This window comes from Urocitellus parryii, chromosome 3, assembly GCF_045843805.1.
Source record: "Urocitellus parryii isolate mUroPar1 chromosome 3, mUroPar1.hap1, whole genome shotgun sequence".
In the NCBI taxonomy this organism is placed as follows: domain Eukaryota; kingdom Metazoa; phylum Chordata; class Mammalia; order Rodentia; family Sciuridae; genus Urocitellus; species Urocitellus parryii.
This window is the reverse complement of record NC_135533.1, coordinates 152140649-152162519: the sequence shown is the minus strand read 5'-3', so window position 1 is coordinate 152162519 and position 21871 is coordinate 152140649. Positions and strand designations below refer to the sequence as shown.

The 21871-nt window shown below is 40.5% G+C and overlaps 1 pseudogene; it reads left to right on the top strand.

Annotated features, from left to right (window-relative positions):
• Window positions 1-9747: 9747 nt before the first annotated feature.
• On the top strand, window positions 9748-11573 carry LOC144253785 (KH domain-containing RNA-binding protein QKI-like; annotated as a pseudogene).
• The last annotated feature ends 10298 nt before the right edge of the window (window positions 11574-21871 follow it).

The window sequence follows — 21871 nt, the reverse complement described above, 5'->3', positions numbered from 1 at the left end:
AAGAGCAGGAGCCAGGGGCCACAGACCCCTTGCACTGGCTTTGTGGTGTGTGGGTGGCAGGCATGGAGGACCAAAGGGGATCCTGACTGGCCATAGGCTGGGTGTGTCTAGAGAGAAAAAATAGGGAAGGCAAGGGAAGGCTTGAGACCACAAGGGGTGGCCTCGGTGGGACAAGAGGGGTATGATGTTGATGCTCCAACATCACCATGTGGGTAAGTCACTGAGAGGTAGAATATGACTGATGTGTTCCATTTTCTGATGCTATAACTGAACACACAGCTATCTTTCTTCCTCTTCTTTTAAAGCACTAACATCATCATGGGGGCCTCACCCTCGGGACATATGTAATCCTAATTACCTCCCAAATGCCCATTACCTAACACCTAATTACCTCCAACTACCATATGAATTTGGATATTAAGTTTCCATCACAGAAATTTTAGGGAGGCACTTTCAAACCCTAGCAGGGAATGTGGCCAGGAGGATGATTGAAGAGGACAATCAGGAGCAGCATCCTGAGCACCAATCACAGGGCACTCTTTTCTTAGTTGCTCTTCTTTCCCAGCTCATAAAATCCCTGCTCCATCCTTTCTACAGTGGCTCCTGCTGACCCCTGTGCCTGGGAGCTACAGCTACACTGTTTCCTTCTTACAGTTTTTTTCCTTTCTCCTAGCAGCTGCAGGGTGTGGCTCTCTGCACACAAAATGCAGGCAACATCTGACTGACCCTGCAGCAACCCCAAAGCATATGCTTGCCCCCAGCTGGGCCCCTTTCCACTGGGCCTTGTGCTGTTGGGAGGCCAGGGCTGTGTCATTTGGCTCAAGCTGATCAGAGTCTGGTTTAATTCCTGATAGCAAGTGAATTTATAATGTCCTCTGAGAGGGGTTCCAATGCACCCATCCCTTCTCGGTGAGTATCATTTCCCAGACAACTAAAAGGCAGAGAGGCTGAACTTCTAGTCCCCAATTTTCCAGCTCAGGATGCTTACCTAGATTTTACCTGAATCAAAACACTGACATTGTGTAACATTCCTGTTTGCCCATGTGCTGAGGTCTTGGACTTGGAAGGGGGACCACTAATGATACCTTTGTTGAAAGCCCCATCCTGAAAGCTTCCAAGAGTGGATATAGGCTGATGGAGGCTGGGATCTCACCCAACATCCACATCTATCTTTTCCATGTTATTTTCCCCTATCTTAAGACATATATTTTATTTCAAGTTTTCTTCCTTTAGAATTCTTTTTCAGATATTTTACTCTGATAGGGTGCAAGAGGCTTTCATCACTAAGCAATTTATTTTTTCTGCTTATGAAACTGGGAATATTGTATCTTAGTGATTTCTTCCCTCAATAATTTTGAATAGTTTTTTCATGGACTTTTTTACACATCATGGTGCAGATAAGATATCAGATTTCTGTCCAATTCTGATTTCCTCTTGAGCAAACTGTTCTTTCTTCTTTGCAACAGGGTTGGTTTTCTTTTCATTCTTTGGATTCAGGAGTTCAACCAGAATGCATCTGGGAATTGTTTTGTTTTATTTCATTCATCCTATCTGGTTGTGAAAGCTTTTGATTTGAAGAATCGAGTCTTTCACTTTCAAAAAATTCATTTTTAAAATTCTCTCTCTCTTTTTTTCTTCCTGGGAAACATTTAATTTCATGCCAGGTGTCTTGCATCTCTGCTCTAAAGTCTCTTATCTTTTAAATTGTGATTTAGGCATCTTATCTTTTTGAAAGTTTATTTTTAGTTAACCAATAAGAATTCTATTTATTTATGGGCTACAATGTGATATTTCAATATATGTATACATTGTGTTATGATTAAATCAGGTTAATTATCATATCTACCTCCTCAAGCATTTATTATTTCTTTCATTCATTTGTTCTCTCAACAGAAGTCATCTCTCTGTTTCCTTGGCTTAACCTCTCTATTCAAGGTACTGAGTTTCTTTGGGACATGGGTTGGAACATTTCTTTGCCTAACATGGTATAGCTTTCCTTACCATCTATACCAGGGAGACTGTGCACTTCTCAGAGGCAGAATGAAACATGCAACCAACTCTTCAAAGAGGTCCACAATGTCTGGATCAGCGAGCTCAGAGGACTGGGGAGCCCAGGAAGGTCAGTATGGCCCTCTGTATGTCACTTGGGAGGAGGTATTCTCCCAGAATTTATGAAATGGAGAAACTCTGGGAGGAACATGGCTTCTCAGCAGACACTGTGGTAGCTAGTACCTATGAAGAAATTTTAAAGATATACTTTGGAAAAAATGAAATCCTTGCCTAAAAGTTACACTGCTAAATCTTACTAATTTGCCATTTTTAGTACTCAAAAATTTTTGATTTTTCTTTTCTTGTTTAAAACTACTGATTTTTTTTTGTTCTAGAAGAAAACAATACTGAAAACTATTAAGAGGGAACTTTCAAAATAGTATTATCTTTCATTTGTAATTGGATACCAAGTATAACAAAGAGATTCAGCTATGTAAGTTTTAAAAGAGAGGTGGCAAGATATTTCACCTATTTGCACATTTTAGATGAAAATGATCACTCCTGATTGAAAGTGAAAACTTCTTGGATAGTATTGATTATTTTGAGCCATCTTAGCCAGGATGCATAAAGCCACATCAAATACCCCAGCATTAAGCCAGGCGCAGTGAGGCATGCCTATAATCCCGGCAGCTCTGAATCCTGAGGCAGGAGGATTGGAAGTTCAAAGCCAGCCTCAGCAATTTAACAAGACCCTGGGCAACTCAGTGAGACTGTGTCTCTAAATAAAACATAAAAAATGGGCTGGAGATGTGGCTCAGTGGTTAAGGGCCCCTGGGTTCAATCCCTAGTACCAAAACAAACAAACAAAGCAACAACACAGCATTATCTGCTTCCCTTACCTTGGTAGCTGGTCCAGGGATTGGTACATAACCAAAATTAGGCAGTAAAAATCATTGCCAGATCTCCCTACAGCCATCAGGAAAGTCAGTCCTTCTCCCACTGGGAACCAGAATTATCAGGAAGGAAAATGTCCACTTTTAGGTTCCTCCCGCCATCTCCTCTGTCTCAAATCATCATGGAGTTGTGGGAGACCTTCCAAAAAGTAAGGCTAACATAGAGGAGATGATAACAAGATGGAATCCTAATAACACCATTGTGTTAGGTAGTAGCTAGCAATGAGCAGTGAAATGCAGGCAAGGTCACAAGTATTCTTTAAATTACTTTAGGGTCTTCTTTAATCTATTTCAAAGTAGACAAAGCAAAGGATGGTAGTTAATTTATAGAAAATAAACAGAAGCAAAGGAGCTAATGGGAAAATACGTCAAAAGAAAAGGATTGGTGGGACTAACTCTTGACAGGGTCCATTGATGTTGATGTGAAGCTAGGAATAATGGCTAGAGGTGTTTCCACTTGTCTGGGAAGGAAGATTCCTTTAGTGGTGCAGGTGTACTATGGTCACTTCTGACCAACTATTGACCCCAGTGCCCTCCTTAACATAGGCTTGACTTGTAGAGCCCATTATTACTAACATGTGCTGCAAGAGTTCATTAGAAATGAGGGTTCCCCAAGGGCTGGCATAAATGATGTGATCCCATTTTTCCTAGTGAATATTTATGTTCAAGTCTAGACCATGTTCAAGTCTACTTATTGTATCTCTCTTTCTCTCCTTTTTTTTTCTTTTATGGGAGGTTTTCAATTTTATGTCTAAGGCTTTTTAAAGCAAGACTAATTAGTTTTTTTTTCCTTTCTCTCTCCCTCCTTCATTCAGTTGTGCAATGGCAACAGCTGTTGTTTTGTAAATTACATCTGAATTATGGTTATTGGGCTCAGAGAGGTTAAGAGTCTCCCCAAGGTTACAAAGCAGTGAAAGAAATGGAATTCTCTCCAATATATCCCTGGAAAGAGGACAGCATGCAGACTTCCCTGGTACTAGAAAGCAAGGGACAGAATAATTGGGAGTGCCTGTCCACACCATTCTGTTGTCCCTTCTATTTACAGAAGATCAATGCTTTGTCTCATATTCAACACCACAATTAAAAGTCTAATTGACAGGACAAACAGATAAGCTTCTCTGGAGGGTGTTTGTCTGATTTGTGTAGGTAAACATTAGGAAGCAATTGTTTGATTCAGAAGTGATTGCCCCTCCAACTTGTGGAAGACTGCATAAGATTTGTTTATTTTTAATTTGGCCAGAAAATCCTACTTTATGTTTCTAATTGGTATCAGCTGTTGCATCTGCCTTCTCAGATTCATGGTTCTGAAACAGCAAGAATACTTCCTGTCGCTGCCAGGGTTTAAAATAAACTGATACTGAGTCATGGTAAGTGACCTCACACACACAGCAAGTGACCTTACAAGTGTGTTCTGATAGGTCAACTGTGTATTTGACAAGCTGGTGTTCACTTTTTATACCCATAGGAAAAATCATGCAATGTTCTGAATGTTGGTAGACCTTGTGTGGGTGGTAGGGGGGTTAATTCTTTGGCTAATTAGTATCTTTTTTTTTGATACTAAGGATTGAAGTCATGGGCCCTGGAACAATGATCCACCTCCCCAGCCCTATTTTATATTTTATTTAGAGACAGGGTCTCACTGAGTTGCTTAATGCCTCACCATTTCTGAGGCTGGCTTTGAACTCACGATCCTCCTGCCTCAACCTCCTGAGCTGCTGGGATTACAGGTGTGTGCCACAGCACCCAGTGCTACGTAGTATCTTTATGACATTCTGAAGATTGCTAAACTTTTATGAATATAGGAGGTTTTACCTTTAAAATGGAAAATATGTTCCTGTAAAGAGGTTTGCAAAGTGCCTGGAACATGGCAGATATTCAATGTGACATTTCTTCCCTCACACAGAGATAGTTTCAGTTGCAAGAGCTGCAAAACTTTTTCACTCAGTTACAGTTGTCTTTCCATTACCTCTCTGGGTCTTCTTCCTATCTGACTTCATCATCAAGGTTCCTTCTCTCTAGAGTAGGGCTTGACCAGGCTTGCTCCCACATAATATTCTTTGTATCTCCCTCCCTCCCCACCCTTCTCTCTCTCTCTCTCTCTCTCTCTCTCTCTCTCTCTCTCTCTCTCTCTCTCTCTCTCTCATTCTCTCCCTCCTGCCCCGTTGCTAACAGTGACCTGAGAATAAGCTATGTATTCTCCCCAAATCATGAAATGTCAAGGTGTTTACAGAAGGTTATCTCACACACACTAGTAGTAAGACAGGCTAGAGAGAGTTATTATTTCTAAACATTGTCCTTGCTAATCTTTATGATTTATATGGTAGATGGACAAAAACATCCAGGAGTCTTGAATGGAGGTTAGCACACTATCCCACTCTGTTAACAACATATGTAACAAAGTACACTGCATTTATCATTTGTATTTTATTTAGAGACAGAGTCTCACTGAGTTGCTTCAACTACTTTGAAATTAAAGTAGTTCCTATAAGGCTGGGAGTGTGACCCAATGGTAGAGTACTTGATTAGCATGCTTAAGACCCTGGATCCCTGTATTTGATTCCCAGCACACACACACACACACACACACACACACACACACACACATACAGATACTCTGAAAAGTCACCAGTGCCAATGAGCCTGTGCCAAGGCTGTCATTATCATTAGAGTGCTACTCTGAAAATGCTGTGGTAGTCAATCTCTGAAATTCCGTCTCCTAAGTCCCCCTCCTTGTGTACATATGTGACTACTTATATCAAAGGAAAGAGCTTATGTTTTCTCCCCTCAAGCCTAGGCTGATTCTGTGGCCACTTTGACCAATACAACATAACAGATCAGACTTCGTGGGTCTTTTGAACCCAGGACTTAAGAGAGCTGGCAGTTTTAGCTCTCTTCTTCTTACCATGCTCATTCCTATGTCACTTACATTGACATCCATCTGCCTCCCTAAGAGGAGCCAAGGCCATGTGGAGGTGTAGTGTTATCAGTCCCAGTGATCTCATAGCTGATCTACAGGAGAAATCACCAGTCCTGTGAATGAGCATCTTGTATGGTTCTAGCTCATTTTATCAGTAGATGGCCAAAACCAATAAGCCATTCAGTCCAAGGGCCAGTTAGCAGGAACCCAGTGAATTCAAGCTCTCTGAAAAATGATAAAATAGGTGTTTATGGTGAATGATTAAGCTTTGGAGTGATCTATTGCAGGAACAAATAATTGAAACAATGATTACCCTTATTCTGGGCAGTCTCACCCTTGCGTTTCATTGGAACTACAATTTTGACTAAATTCTGTAGGATGTAATTCTAAAATCTCATAAAATCTGTATTTAAATCACAGCCGTTATATCAAGTAATTAGTTTAACTCAAGTTTCACTGACACCACTTAAACAAAACATGTATTGATCTATTTATCTTGTTTTATTTAAAACTAAAATGGGCTCATCCATTTGGTTCATGTTCTTTATTCACACATTTGGTATAGAGACTAAGGAGCAGAGTTACTAGGCTTTGATTTATGGGCAATCCTTCCCGGCTTTGTACATCCAGTCCTACTAAAGCACTCAGCATGTGGTTGGTGTGCAGAAAAAAAATTTTTTTTTGCCTTATCTGAGGGTTTTCCTTTGCTCTGCCCAGAACAAGCTGTCCCCATAGCTGCAAGTGTGTCCCCCATTCCACTCATCAACAGTCATTTAAGTCAAGTTCTTCCTTCTCACATTTATTTGATTTTTGTCTTAATGAATCTGAACCATTCCATAGCACTCCATCCTGACTCAGCAATTTTCAAATTAAATGCTAAATGGCATCTAAAATGCTGTACATGTTTATCTCTGATTAAAACTTAGGATAAGAAAAGTGCTTTAGAACAAACAATAACAAAGCCTTGTAACTCACTATTTCCTCAGTTTCAAAAATACCATGGAAAGCCTGGTGCTGTGGCACACGACTATACTCCCAGCGGCTACGGAGGCTGAGGCGGGAGAATTTCAAGTTCAAAGTCAGCCTCAGCAACTTAGTGTTGCCATAAGCAACTGAGACCTGTCTCAAAATTAAAACAAAACAAAGCAAAAAAAAAAAAATGGAATGGGGATGTAGCTAAGTGGTTAAGCACCCCTGAGTTCAATCTTTGATACCGACCTACCTCCAAATACAAATGGAAATGATTTATTAGTAGGAAACAACCCAGGAAAAAATTAGACCAACTCTTTCCATTCTGTATTCTCCCACTACTTCTAATACAGTTTGGGCATGCATGCATAAAAGTTATAACAACAGCTAACATCTAGTAGCTTTTAATAACCAAGCAATTAGAGCTCCTACTATGTGCCAGGTGCCGATCTAAGTGAGTTTTATTGTTGTTGTTGTTCAACCCACTTATTCCCTCAATAACCTTATGAGAGCCCCATTTTGCTGTGGAGGAGGAAGTTGGAGCACAGAAAGGTTAAACAACGTGCACAGGATCATAAAATTATGATGCTGTGTAGATAGAATTTAAATAGAAGTATTCAATTCTAAGTCTAAATAGCTTTAAGAGTCAATACTGAATATCTTAGCCAAAGAAAACAAGAAGCTAACAGCCACTGGAAAGGCACTCTTTGTCACTTTGTACCTCTCATAAGAAGTACAGTCATCCTAATGAGAATAGTCATGCCTTTTATGCATGCCTTTTAGTCATCCGAATGAGAATAGTCATGCCTTTTAGTCCTGAAAATTGCTCTTATTGTTATCACATTCTATGTGAGTATTTAGCATGTGTAGAAGCATTTATTTAAATTATATGCTTACAAATTATATGCATACATGTATACATGTGTATGTGTGTATATCTACCTATACTTACAAGAGTATCTATAAATATATAGGTAGATATAGATGTGCAGGATGTACCTCAGACATCTATGTGTTCATTATATATAATACCTGTATATATATGAGGGGAAGAAGACTAAACTAAATTTAACTGAGTCACTAAATAACTTTGTTTCAAACACTTCTTGTTCACTTCTTCATTTACCCTAGGCCTTACCTCTTGTTGCAGCTATCTCTACAGAAGCAAGTTCTGCACAAGTTTCCACAAGTTTCCAGCAGGTGTAACCCAACATCTTCTGACATTGGGCATCTCTGGGACAACAAGCACTTACAAATTAAACTTGGAGAAGTGGACAGACTACATTGTGACCCTGGATATGAAGGATGGCAGCTAACAGAGAGGTTTTTCTTTCTTTTTTTTTTTTAAATAGGAACAAAACTTTATTTTTTTCTTCTTTTTTTATTGGTTGTTCAAAACATTACAAAGCTCTTGACATATATTTCATACATTAGATTCAAGTGGGTTATGAACTCCCATTTTTACCCCAAATACAGATTGCAGAATCACATCAGTTACACATCCACAGTTTTACATAATGCCATATAGGTAACTGTTGTATTCTGCTACCTTTCCTATCCTCTACTATCCCCCCTCCCCTCCCCTCCCATCTTCTCTCTCTACCCCATCTACTGTAATTCATTTCCCTCCTTATTTATTATCCCATTCCCCTCACAACCTCGTATATGTAATTTTGTGTGGTGAGCTGTACTTATAGACCGTGGCCACCATTAGAAGATGGCGCCGGCTTCCACTGTAGCCTGTGATAAACAACTCCTGATATGGAGAGTTGGCGCGCAATCCCTTATCATCCTATGAGAAAGGTCCACGTGGCGGCTTGGGATTGGGATAGGGGGAGCTTTATTAGGCTGTGCTTGGGTGTGTGGGGTGCAGGCGCTAGCAGATGATACATGAATCAAGGCCTGAATAAACTGCTGAAAGAAGAATCCTGAGTCGTGTCCTCCTTTGCCGGCTGGGGGTCGCGACAGATTTTGTCTCCTATCACAAGTCCTCTCTCTCACTCTCTCTCTCTCTCTCTCTCTCTCTCTCTCTCTATATATATATATATATATATATATATATATATATATATATATATACACCACAGTCTGGCTGGGCACAATTCAGGAGCCACTTGTCAAAAGAAACTAACTTTATTTTTAGAACTACAAACGCCAAGCAAAACAGCTCCTCAGGAAAAAAAAAAAAAAACCCTCAGAGCCCAACTGCCACCACCAGCTTCCACAAGCCTCTCACCCACACAAACCTCACCACCTCCCACAATCCTCCTGCTCTTGAGGCCGATTAGCTGGGTCGCATGGGCGGAGCCAAAGAAGACCCCAATGAGCAGCTCTGTGGTCTGAAGGGCAGGCAAACAGCCCAATGAGCAGCTCCGTGGAGGAGCCAATCAGTTAGATGTTGCTGGGGCCGCTGTGAGCCAATCATCAGCTGGCAGTCTGAAGGGCAGGGAAACAGCCCAATGAACATCACCATAGAGGAGCCAATCAGCTAGATGTTGCTGGGGCCTCTGTGAGCCAATCATCAGCTGGCAACTGGAAGTTTGCTGGGGCCCCTTTGGCTGTGGCTCTCAATATATATATATATATATATATATATATATATATAGAGAGAGAGAGAGAGAGAGAGAGAGAGGATAAATTTAAGATTGTCCATACAGCTGGGGACCAGAACCACTGTGGCATATGTCACAGGGTCTCCTCACACTGGAATACATACACATTCATAAACATTCACTGTAGCTCATATAGAAGCCTCCATGGGCCTCAGCTCTGTGCCCAGAGCAGGACCCCGTGCAGAGAGGTACACTAGGTCCTCAGCAGACAGTTCCCAGGTTTACCCCCACCCATACCTCCTTTCTGGAATTGGTGCCAAGGCATAGGGTAATGTGATCTGTGGAGACTGGAATATGGTCAGGGGAAATGGTAATCCCAGATAACCTGATGCAGTTGGTGAAAGACAAGAAGCTCTTGACCATCCTGTCCAAATTCTGAGGGATCTTCAACCACCTTCATCGGCTGCCAGAGAGAGGAATTAGCAGACTACATAAAGTCATGTACACACATTAAATGGCAGTACAAAAAAGAAAAGGAGTGCAAAATTTCCTAATTATGTGGGGCCTATTATTAAGTTATGAGAGAAACTAAATGTGTCTGTAGAGGATATTCTGATTTTTGCGACTCCAAAATGGTGTGACCACTTTGGAAAGCAGATTGGAGATTCCTTAGAAAATTTTCAATGGAATCACCATTTGACCCAGCATTCCCACTCTTAGATGTATACACCAAAGACTTAAAATCACACCATAGTGATGCAGTGATATCAGTGTTCATAGCAGCTTAATTCACAGTAGCTAAACTGTGGAAACAATCTAGATGCCCTTAAACATTTGAATGTATAAACAAACTGTGGTACATTTGCAGAATGGAATATTCCTTAGCCTTAAAGAAGAATGAAATATAGCATTGACAGATAAGTGGACAGAGTTGGGAATATCATGGAACAAAATAAGTCATTCCCCAAAAGCCAAAGCCCAAATATTTTCTCTGATAAGTGGATCAGGTCCATAATATTCTGGGGGAAAGTCAAGAGAATAATGGGAAATTTTGGATTGAGCAGAGGAGAGGAGGTGGAGGGGAGGGTGTATGGGGGCAAGATGGTTGAATGAGAAAGACATTACTACACTTTGTAGGTATGATTTAATGAATGGAGTGACTCTGCAACATCTACAACCAGAGAAATGAAAATCTGTGCTCTATTCGTGTAAAAAAATCCAAAATATCTAGATTTTAATTTTCTTAGTAGGATCTTTGGCCCAGAGGATTCACAGCCAAAGAGCTACAGGCAGAAGCTGGAGGTAAAACAATGGCCATAGGCAAAGTCTCAAAGATAAAGAGAAGGAGGAGCAAGATAGAGCAAACTGAATTGGAAGCATATACATGAAGATTCAGATGTACTAATTACTGTGGAAGTTTTTCAGAATAGAGCAAAGTAAACTATAGAGGGCCATTGAAGAATTGAAGCAAATACTGGTACCTGCAGCAGAATGGGAAAAATGTTAAAACTGAGTTAAAATTATAGAACCTTTATTTTATCCATCTTTAATAAAATTTTGAGAACAAGGTACATCCATGATGTGTCACTGTGTTGGGCAAACTTAAGAAGATGCAGTTGATGAAACTTCTGATTCTGAATGACACCTGCAGAGGTGCCAACACTAAATCATCTACCCTTGCCTTTTCTCTTGTTGCAACAGCCCAGGCTGCTCCTAGGATCATACCTGGGGCTGCACCTTTTCCCTCACCAGTGACCCTGAGTACTCGTCTCCAGCTGACCCTACCATAATAACTTTGTTCAGACAAATACAGACCTCTGTCATGCCCAAAGGAACTCCTCACATTGATGCTGTGATAGCCCCTCCAGGGCCAGAGGCTGGGTTGATCTACACACCCTACAAATACCTGACACGTTGGCACCAGCCACTTCAGTTCTTGAGTGCCCTTTGAACCCAATGGTGTATGAGGTGCAGTGTCCTACTAAAGTTCAAAGGCACGTTGTGTGTGTCCATCCTTTCCAAAGGATTGTGACTGAAGGTGGAGCTGACACTGGCAACTCACCTATGAACTTCTTATCTCTGAACTCTTTGCCCAGTAATGACCTGACCATGCCTGCCTGCTATCACTTAAATGGTTATTGCCTTTCCTTGCCTGTGGTCATTGCAGCAGGTAACATTGACAGTGAAAAATGACACTATGATTTCTTTCATCTTCATGTCAAATATATTTAATCTGAATATTTTGTATGTTTATCAAATATTTTGTATGTTTTATTATCGGGAAAGTAAATTTATGAAATAATAGATGAGTAACATTTGTGAGTAATGTTGGCTCTGAACAATTTTTGAAAACTTAGTTGACAAAATATTGGATCAATGAAAAAGAAGCATGAATTTTGAAATCTGAATGCATTGGTTCTCAGTACTTTTTCTCTTACATATTTTTTTAGTTATCAATGAACCTTTATTTTATTTATTTATATGTGGTGCTAAGAATCTTACCCAGTGCTTTACATAGGCTAGGCGAGTGCTCTATCATTGAGTTATATCCCCAGCCCATCATTTAAAAAAAAGTAACATTTTTAGTTGCAGATGGACACAATGCCTTTATATTATTTATTATATGTAGTGCTTAGGATAAAACCCATGGCCTCACACATGTGAGGTAAGTACTCTACCACTTAGCTATAATCCCAGTCCCTGTATCATCATTCTTTATTGAATTTACTTCTTATTAAAGTATGCAGTTTTAAGACATATTTTTACAGCATTATGTAATTTTAGCATGGTTAGATTGGAGTGATGCCTATATGTTACCATAGAGCAGACATTTATATTTTGTCTAGACTTTATTATTATCTTGGTAGTTTTCATGCTCTCTCTATATAGAACCCAACCTATTTCCAATGAGAAACATGTCATTTAATGTATTTATCACCATTGGTACAAGTTTATAATGTACGTTTCCAACTTGTTTTATATGTATGTGATATATTACAAAAAAATTCTTCTTGAGAAAAGGATACAAAAATGTAAAACCACAATATTTATAAATGAAAATTGCCAATTGTTTCCCAGCCCTTTCTTATATTGGGTGTCTTGAGATTCAGTTAGCTAATGAATGGATCAATTAATTAAACACTTACGAAATTTAGTTGGGATTTCACTTAGCTTGCAATATAATTATTCATTTTATTTCACCTACTCACCCACATTGTTATTTTAGTGAATGTTATAATACCAACCTGAAAAACAACCTAAAAAGCAAACTGAGGGGTATGGGAGGAGAGTACTGATGGTGATGGGGGTCACCAGGGTAACTACTTTGTAATTCATTGAGATCTACCTCAGGCATATCTACCTCTTTTCAGTGTGTCTTATTTTATAGAATGAGTTGAAAAAGCAACTCTTATCAAGGAAATATAATTTTATATAAAAATTTATCAAGAAGGACTAATATTAAAATTATTAACAAACACACAAAACTGTAAATTCTATACATAATAGACTGTTATGTCTTTGGAACCATAAAAACAACTCCTGCTCCAAGTCTTGCTGACTAATTCCAGGTGCTGTGCACTATAGGTGTCATCTCTCCTGTGTTCCAGGGCCGAAATTACTTCTCTCCCAGGTGTTTTACAGGGTCTATAACACAGAATCAGGTAAAAAGGTCACTTGGATGAGTTGCTGGCCACAGAGAGTGGCCAGGACCACAATTGTTCTCAGGATATGCAAGATGAATTTGGGCCCTAATCTCTCCTGGGGTCTGGGCAGGGAGCACTGAGGCTGGTATGCTGCCCACAGCTGAGAGTGTTGTCTGTGGGAAGAGTGTCTATGAATGTCCTCAGGAGGAAATTCTTCTGAAGCTGCTCCCATAGAAAGTAAACAGGAGGCAATGGGAAGGGTTCTCTAGGACATTTGGGTGTAAAGGCTGAGTAGCACACACCTGGGACCCTGAGGAGCAGCACCTGTGATGACACAGAGTGGAGCAAGGACCCTGGCTCCTCCAGCCCTACCCTCTTTAGCTGTATCTTCAGAGAGCTCCATGCACTGATTTTAACCAAATTGTACCTCCCCTTGCATAGCCATGGTCACATGCAACTGGGGACACTTGAGTGCTCTAATTTCTTCTGATTCACTGCATAAAGTACAACAAAAAAAAATTTAAGAAACCAATGGAGAATATTTTAATTTTGACCTCTGCTCTCCCTCCCATTTTTTTCCACACTCAAATTGCCACTTCCTAAACTGTTTCATCACTTTTGCTGCATTGAGCCCACATTTTAAACTAGGAGAGGGCCCCTGGAAACAATTCATGTTATGGGAACAACTTTCCAACTGTGTAATCTTGACCTAGGAAAGGAAGGGTAAATTCATGCATGCTCAGAACCAGCAAAGGCAGGAGAACCCAGCTATTCAGTGGTCAGTAAAATAGAACCAGATTGTTTATGTCTCATGCATCAGGCAACAACTCAATATTTCTGAAGCCCCCTGCACTCAAGCTCAGTACATGGACATGCAGTATTGCTCAGCATGATTCAGTGGTGTGGCCTGTGGTCAAAACCAGGGCAAGACAAAGAATGCTAGTGCAGAGAGATTTAACAGAAATTAAAGGTCCAAGGACCTCAAAGATCTGAATGAGGATAGCACATTCAGAAAAGTCATAAATGTGGGAAATATGAAACATATAAAAGCTACAAAAGCTATACATAAGAAAGGATAAATAAGAGAACCAATAGGAAATCAATTACGTACAGATTTCTGGTCCTTTACTCCTCCTCTTTCTCCTCCTCCTTTTCTTCCTCCTTCTCCTCCTCCTCCTCCTCCTCCTCTTCCTCCTCCTCCTCCTCCTCCTCCTCCTCTTCCTCCTCCTCCTCCTCCTCCTCCTCCTCGTCTTCCTCCTCCTCCTCCTCTATGTCTTCTCTGTGGACCATGGCCATGATGGTGATGATGTGGCCTTAGAAAAAGGAAAGGCAGAGTTAAAGTCAAGGTAAGAACTGAGTTGCTCCTTTTCCTGGTGTTCTAGAACCCACAGTCAAAGCTCTCCATTCTTCCTCTTGTCTGCATTCCTGTCTCCTGGCCTCCATCACCTCACCTCTGCAATGAGAAATAGATCTAGCATCCCAAGAGCTCTTTTCCAGTTCACATTCTGCCACTGTACTTGGTAGGGATTCTGAGTCATCCTGTTCCTCCAAGAGGCAGCCACAGTCTCCCTGATTTTATGGACTTAGGCCTCTTAAATACAAGCAAATTCAGATTTTCCTCCTAGTCCCAGGGCTTGGGAATTAGATGAAGACTTGAGGTTAGAAACATGTTCAAGGAGGAACTTCTCTCCATTCTTTTACAGGAGAACACAGTGGCCTATTCAAGGAGAACTGAAACAATTTTCTTTTAAGTCTCCCACATTTGGGAGTTTATTTCAACCAGAAATAGACAAAACACAGAAGAGAAAGTGCTGCTCTAAAAAGAGAACATTCAGAGTGGAATTGTGACTTCATACTCACTGCTTATCACTAGTGAGAGCTTCAATTACAGGTTTTCAAAGTGCTTCTAAGAAAGTATGTCCCACTAGATTCTTTCCATTGTCGATCAAACCTAAAGTGCAGATCTTATTTCTTTCATGCATGATGCAAAAAAATAATCAATAACGAAAGCCAAGCTACTTGATGTTTATTACAGGTGAATTTAGGACAGAATGGGACTTAACATGAAAGATTGTGTTTAACTGGCAAAGCAAAAGTTGTCTTCTTATGAACAGGATGTCAGAAGGTCTACTAACTCTTATTTTTATGAAAATAACACATATTTCTGTTTATTTCTATTTTATTCCCATTTCTCATTTCCCACATGAGTAGGTGAACTCAAATCCTACCAGGAAACATTTCTCATTTTGCCATACCCCAAGGGCTGTTCCTACCTGCAGGCTCCTCCTCATCAAAGCTGGACTCATAGTCCTTGTTCCATATCCAACCTTTAGAGACACAGACACCATCAACAGAGTTACTTAAGATTGACTCATGCTTTCTTCTACACAATTAAGCTTATGATGGTTGCTAGGGTTGGATGTTTTTTATCCCATACTGGATTCTGTGATTGAGGCTTGGTTCTCAGTATGGCCACAATGTGATTTGTGAAATCTGTGTGAGGAAGGGTCTGCTTGGAGGTGTTGAGGACATTTGACAGTATGAGAGTCAGAAGTAAGAATATAGATTTCTCAAACCCTTGTTAGATCTTGTTATATAAGAAGAGCAAATGAATCATCTGATCCTTGCTGGCTTCCTGTCTCCCCATGTGATGTCTCCCTCCTGCACCTGCATCCCTGCTGACACCACCAATCATGCAATGCAGGTAAGAGGGTATTGACTAAAGCCAAATGTTTGCCAGTGCCATGCTTTTGTATCTCCAGAACTGTAAGCTAAACACACCCAACTGTATAATTTATTCAGTTTCTGGGTTTCCTTATTAGAAAGAAAAACATAGTGATACTAATATTAATAGTCAGGATCATCCTCATCTCTGTTCTGGGTTCTCAGACCCTCTCTGAGTTCTGGGGAGTCAGAGGCCTCAAACAGGATGCTGCAAACAATTGCAAACCTTCTAATGAGAGAGTGGAGCTGTAAGGAGTCAAATTTTAACTACTTTCTTCCATTGGAACATTATCACTGTCTCCTTGAAACAGACCAAGCTGACATGCAAAATGTAATGCCAACAGTTTCAGGAATATAAACACCAGAATATATACTGTGCCAGCACCAGACCAGTTGCTCACAAGACAAAAGGAAATGCTCTCTGCTTTATGCACATGGGTCTACTGGCCACTTTGAAAGTATTGTTTTAAAATTAAAATAAAACTTAAAATACTGTTATTTTGGATGGCCAAGACCTGGAGTTCAAAGGTGAAGCAGGCAATAATTTCCTTCCCCTGGGTTTCCTTGGACAGCAGTTTGCCAGCATGTTCTCACTCCTCATACTCCCCATTTATAAGTAGACTCTGGAGTCATGCAAAAGTGAAAATTGCCAGGAACTCTCTGAGGGCCTGAGGAATCTACATAAACAAAGTCAACATTAAGATCCAGATGGCTCTGCACAAGGTCAAGCACGTCCCACCTAGAGCTCATGAGATATGTGTGTGAAAAGCTTGGACACAATGCTATCTTCTTAACTTACCTACTGATTCTGGCTAGTCCTGGTCAGATCCTAGGTGGATACCTGGTTCGTTGCAGAGCCCCACATGCCTGACAAGTGAGATCTTAGCATAGAGTTGCATTTATCAAATGATGACATGGACTAATATGAAGACACGCTGCCCAGGGAGGAGTTCAGGGATGAGAAGGAATGATGACCACAGTGGTTCTACCCTCACGGTGACCAGTCAGTGTCAGTATCCATGTATGTGTGAATAGAAGGACCTAGACAGCATTTGAGACTGACAGTATGAAGACCTATCATATATACTGTCCATGTGGTATCCTGCAGGCCACACAGGGGGCAGCACAGATCTAAACTAGGGATCGGACAACACTGCTGTGCTGAGCTGGACCTTCACTAGAGCCCATCTTTTGCTCTGTAACTAGATGAGCTGCAGTTGTGCTGATCAGGCCCCATGAAAATCCATCCAGTTAAAACATATTTCTTCAAAGAAATGTCTACAAAAAGACCCAATAAGGTAGCTTTCAGTGTCAGTTGGAACATGCAAAGTAAGCCCTTCCTTAGCTACAGTAACCTCTGGCCTGTGTATCTCCTCTGTCTCAGATACCCACCATAAGGGAGCATAGTGTATTGGTGGACCTGAGGGTCACTGTTAAGGATTGGCCCTGTCCAGAAACTTGTGCCTAGAATGAGGATTGGAAAATGAATTCTGACACCTCTCACAGAAAATGTATATGAACGGGAAAATTTTTCATGAGTGAAGTGTTGTGAACAATCACATGCACTGACTAAATACAGGGCCTACTGACAGGTGAGGTTTGCTATTAAACGAAGTTGCTACTGGTGCAGTGACAGAAATGAACCCGAGCTTTTTCCTTATAGACTGTCGTGAAAATTTTCTGGGTTTTGATGGGATATGTTTTGCATGTTAATTGAGGTATTGGTGTGGAATGAACTGCACACATGGAAAGTTTACAGTTTGATCTATTTACACATATACAAAATCATGATCTAATGGAGATGGCTTTTTTGTTTAAACATGTGGACATTGGCATCTTGGCATGTATATATCTAGAGAAACAACAAATGTGCAAAAATGAACACAAAGGCACACTCAGAATCATGTTGCATGAATGCACACAGAGACACATGTATAAAACTCTCATTGACCTAACCACTTGGATCAACTCACTCAGATGCTTCAAGGAAACATGCAGAATGCCATAGATTTTTTTAAAAATTAATTTGGACCGCAACCCCCTCACTTCTCATTCTCAAGGAGGTAGTGGAATCACTGAGACTCTGCACTCAAAAGGAAGGAAGACTCTCCGACTCTTGGCATCATCTACATTTTGCAACAGGAAGAGAGTGAGGCCAGGATACATACCAACTATGGATCCTCTCGAATCCTCCTGTAAATACGAAAAGGAGTCACTATGAAGATCAAGCCATGCTCTGTCCTGTGTGCTCAAGTCTTTTGTTTACTTGGTGACATTAGAAAATCCAATGAGAATGTGGGCAAAGCAAGGGAACACATAGCAAATGCACTCTCACCAAATGACACAAGCTTTTCTAGGGGATTTGTGTCACAGGTCTATATTAGGTGATAATTAAGGAATTTGATGGCCAGGAGGGAAAACCACAGCCAGGCACAAAGCTTGTTATCATACAGTGTGTAGTTGATACTGTTTCTTGTTAATGTTGCCTCCAGTGAGGTCTCATTTGGCATCAGACACCCCGGTGAGGATCTGCACACTCAGGAAATTGTGTATGTCATCTCAAGGAAACCATATCATATTACAAGAGAAAGAGAAACTAAAGAGCAACACTTGGATTTCAGAGGAAGATAAGCAACCTTACCATGTCTTTTGGTGGGGTCTCTTGACTCATACTGTCTTCAGAAATGAACTCCACCATGCCATTTGGGGGAACTAGGAGGATGCAGAATAATGATTAGTATACTGATTTATTGCTTATGAATAGTTCAGGGCATTTCTTGATATGGACATCAGTGAAAATATACAGCAAAGATAAAACAAGAATGAATGAGAAGCACAGCCTTTGGGTTTGCAGTAGATTGGAACCAGGTGTGATATGTGTGTTTCTGATTTTGTACCTTTAGAGGTATGTTTGTCTCTAGATATGACCACTGAGGACACTTTAAAAGTATGCAAAATATTTCACATCTCTGTAGGAGATTAGTTATTACTAATATATTGTAATCACCTGCAATGTGTTATATCGCTAAGTGATGTATACAGTTCCCTATCCCAAAGCATCACCATCAGGATAATTTCCTGAATTCTTAAAGCTTCTTTCACTTACAGAGTGAAGAACCTGTACTTTTGGCTCAGCAACATCTCTATCTACAGAGAGGGCCTAGTAACCATAACTTTACATTTGGGTGTCATGAAGTGGGAAGAAATTATATCAAACAAATCATGCATTGGTGTGGGTTTTTATTTTTAGAAAATGGATGCTTCTTCTGGGCATTTTAGAAGAGAATTTCTGAAGAAGCTCCCATAGCCTCACAAACACATACACAATTATTACACATGGACATGCTCAGAGATACTGCCCCAAGCTCATTCACATAAATGCACACCACCCAAAAGACAGCTGTTTCAGGATCATGGTAGATGGCCACAATCCTTCACTGGATTATCACTTTGTCACCATATCCCAATCCTCATTTCCAAACAAAATCTAAATCAAGGATATCTTTTTACATAGAAACAGGAAGGAATGTCTGACCTATACAGAGGTTTTCTTCAGCATGTTAGGGAGTTGAGAATACTTTAAGATCCAGTTGGCTCTGCACAAGGTCAAGCACGTCCCACCTAGAGCTCATGAGATATGTGTGTGAATAGCTTGGACACAATGCTATCTTCTTAACTTACCTACTGATTCTGGCTGGTCCTGGTCAGATCCCAGGTGGATACCTGGTTCATTGTAGAGCCCCACATGCTTGACAAGTGAGATCTTAGCATAGAGTTTCACTTATCAAGTGATGACATGGACTAAGATGAAGACACTCTGCCCAGGGAGGAGTTCAGGGATGAGAAGGAATGATGACCACAGTGGTTCTACCCTCACGGTGACCAGTCAGTGTCAGTATGTATGAATAGAAGGACCTGGACAGCATTTGAGACTGACAATATGAAGACCTATCATATATACTGTCAATGTGATATCCTGCAGGCCACACAGGTGCAGCACAGATCCAAACTAGGGATCGGACAACACTGCTCTGCTGAGCTGGACCTTCACTAGAGCCCACCTTTTGCTCTGTAACTAGATGAGCTGCAGTTGTGCTGATCAGGCCCCATGAAAATCCATCCAGTTATAACATGTTTCTATAAAGAAATGTCTACAAAAGACCCAATAAGGTAGCTTTCAGTGTCAGTTGGAACATGCAAAGTAAGCCCTTCCTTAGCTACAGTAACCTCTGGCCTGTGTATCTCCTCTGTCTCAGATACCCACCATAAGGGAGCATAGTGTATTGGTGGACCTGAGGGTCACTGTTAAGGATTGGCCCTGTCCAGAAACTTGTGCCTAGAATGAGGATTGGAAAATGAATTCTGACACCTCTCACAGAAAATGTATATGAACGGGAAAATTTTTCATGAGTGAAGTGTTGTGAACAATCACATGCACTGACTAAATACAGGGCCTACTGACAGGTGAGGTTTGCTATTAAACGAAGTTGCTACTGGTGCAGTGACAGAAATGAACCCGAGCTTTTTCCTTATAGACTGTCGTGAAAATTTTCTGGGTTTTGATGGGATATGTTTTGCATGTTAATTGAGGTATTGGTGTGGAATGAACTGCACACATGGAAAGTTTACAGTTTGATCTATTTACACATATACAAAATCATGATCTAATGGAGATGGCTTTTTTGTTTAAACATGTGGACATTGGCATCTTGGCATGTATATATCTAGAGAAACAACAAATGTGCAAAAATGAACACAAAGGCACACTCAGAATCATGTTGCATGAATGCACACAGAGACACATGTATAAAACTCTCATTGACCTAACCACTTGGATCAACTCACTCAGATGCTTCAAGGAAATATGCAGAATGCCATGGATTTTTTTAAAAATTAATTTGGACCGCAACCCCCTCACTTCTCATTCTCAAGGAGGTAGTGGAATCACTGAGACTCTGCACTCAAAAGGAAGGAAGACTCTCCGACTCTTGGCATCATCTACATTTTGCAACAGGAAGAGAGTGAGGCCAGGATACATACCAACTATGGATCCTCTCGAATCCTCCTGTAAATACGAAAAGGAGTCACTATGAAGATCAAGCCATGCTCTGTCCTGTGTGCTCAAGTCTTTTGTTTACTTGGTGACATTAGAAAATCCAATGAGAATGTGGGCAAAGCAAGGGAACACATAGCAAATGCACTCTCACCAAATGACACAAGCTTTTCTAGGGGATTTGTGTCACAGGTCTATATTAGGTGATAATTAAGGAATTTGATGGCCAGGAGGGAAAACCACAGCCAGGCACAAAGCTTGTTATCATACAGTGTGTAGTTGATACTGTTTCTTGTTAATGTTGCCTCCAGTGAGGTCTCATTTGGCATCAGACACCCCGGTGAGGATCTGCACACTCAGGAAATTGTGTATGTCATCTCAAGGAAACCATATCATATTACAAGAGAAAGAGAAACTAAAGAGCAACACTTGGATTTCAGAGGAAGATAAGCAACCTTACCATGTCTTTTGATGGGGTCTCTTGACTCATACTGTCTTCAGAAATGAACTCCACCATGCCATTTGGGGGAACTAGGAGGATGCAGAATAATGATTAGTATACTGATTTATTGCTTATGAATAGTTCAGGGCATTTCTTGATATGGACATCAGTGAAAATATACAGCAAAGATAAAACAAGAATGAATGAGAAGCACAGCCTTTGGGTTTGCAGTAGATTGGAACCAGGTGTGATATGTGTGTTTCTGATTTTGTACCTTTAGAGGTATGTTTGTCTCTAGATATGACCACTGAGGACACTTTAAAAGTATGCAAAATATTTCACATCTCTGTAGGAGATTAGTTATTACTAATATATTGTAATCACCTGCAATGTGTTATATCGCTAAGTGATGTATACAGTTCCCTATCCCAAAGCATCACCATCAGGATAATTTCCTGAATTCTTAAAGCTTCTTTCACTTACAGAGTGAGGAACCTGTACTTTTGGCTCAGCAACATCTCTATCTACAGAGAGGGCCTAGTAACCACAACTTTACATTTGGGTGTCATGAAGTGGGAAGAAATTATATCAAACAAATCATGCATTGGTGTGGGTTTTTATTTTTAGA